Source organism: Crocuta crocuta, unplaced genomic scaffold, assembly GCF_008692635.1.
Source record: "Crocuta crocuta isolate KB4526 unplaced genomic scaffold, BGI_CrCroc_1.0 scaffold142, whole genome shotgun sequence".
NCBI classification, from domain to species: domain Eukaryota; kingdom Metazoa; phylum Chordata; class Mammalia; order Carnivora; family Hyaenidae; genus Crocuta; species Crocuta crocuta.
In genome coordinates, this window is record NW_027528892.1 from 491,049 (window position 1) to 492,861 (window position 1,813).

A 1,813-nucleotide genomic window follows, 5' to 3' on the forward strand; every position below is an offset into this window, starting at 1 on the left:
GGGCGGTGGGGGAGGGAGGGACTCCCAGCCCAGCCCGGCCCAACTCCTGGAGAGGGGCCTGTAACACGAATATATAGTTATACCTACAAACTATATATATGCCCTTTGTAAAGAGACAGAAAGGTAAAGAGAAGATGTGCAGAAAGGCCAAGTAACAAGGAGTGGATGTGGGCATTCATTCACTTTTTCATTCATTATTCCACAAGGCTTTATTAAGTGCCTGTTGTGTACCAGGAAGGCGCTGGAGAGGGAATATAAACAGGCGAACAGAGTGACTGGTTCATTCATTATCCGAAATTTATTTGTGCACCTACGCACTAGGCGTTGTGCCAGATGCTGAACCTACAGAAAGGAGGAAGACAGACAGGGTCTCCCCAGCGTCCTCACCGAGTTTACATCTTGTGCAGGAGATAGACATTAATCAAAGAACTGTATGTACAAACAGCAAGGTACAGTTAGGACACAGGAGAAATCTGAAATGCTACAAAATGTTCTGTCAGGGATGGGTAACCCAGTTTAAAAGGTAGGAATATTTTAGCTGACATTGAAAGCATGACGGGAGGCAGCCAGGTGAAGCTGGAAGTGTCCCAGCCAGAGAACAGCATATGCCAAGGCCCTGGGGCAGGAAGAGCTTCCAGGGAGGGCTAAGGTGTAGTGAGCTGGATGCAGATGGGACAAAATGAAGCTGGAGATGTCGACAGAGCCAGCCTGCCCAGGGCCTTGGAGGTTAGGTCAGGAGTTTGGATTTTATTATTCAAATAATGAAGGCTGCAGGGAGCCCTGGAATGGCTTTAAAGGGGAGCAGAGCAGAGCATACTGTGAATGGAGTACAAAAGGGAGGCAGGAACTCAAGAGAGTGAGAGGCAGAGACTGGCTGGAATTCAGCATCAAACACAGGCACTGGCCCTTCAAACTCACACTCCTGGGAGGAAGCAGATGATCACAAAATACTGAAGCACAGGCATTGCGTTTGGTGCAATTTAGACGTTTGTGTTTCATTCATTCATTAATTCAGGCATTCACTCCTTGACATTTCTCTGCTTCTGCGAACATACCAGGCAGTATGTTGGAATCAGGATCACCCGAGATGAAACAGACCCTCTCCTTGCTCTCAAGGAGTCGTCAAAGACTGCAATCCAGGCAGGGCGATTGGTGCTGTGACAGGGACCATGATGGGCACCTTGAACGGAGAACAGAGTGACCAAGTCCCAGAAGTGGGCTGTACTCGGGGAGACTTCCTGGAGAACATAACGTCCAGCCTAGGTTTAAAAAGGATGAGTAGGAATCCTCCAAGGGATGAAGGGGGTGACTCATGCAAAGGCCAGGGGTGTGTGTGTGACATAGCATGCTGTATTAGGGACAGGGCTCAAAGTTCTGGGATGCTGGAGGATGGGGGAAGGGGTGCGTGTGGGAAGGTTAGGTCACAGAAACAGAGAGAAGCCAGAGCCAGAAGTGCTGGAGTTCCAGGCTGAGGGGTTTGGGCTTTATTCTGAGGGTAGTAGGGAGGCATGGGACTGTTTTGAGCAGCAGAAGTGCAGGACCAGATGTGGGTGTTAGAAGGAGCCACTTGGGAAAGGGGTGGACAGGAGGCTGATGCTGTGGAATGTGGCCGGTGAGCTGAGCAAGGCTGTGGGGGTGCCAGGGGATGGATTTGAAGGCCACGGACGATGCCGAAGGCACACGGCCCTTAGTGGATGTCCCTTCCTTTGCTCGGTGATTATCTCCCACGGTCTCCTGTGTGCCAGGCGCTGTGTGGGGCAGTGCTGGGGGTTGGAGATGCTTCAGACCTTGCCCTGCCCTCTAAGCACCCCCC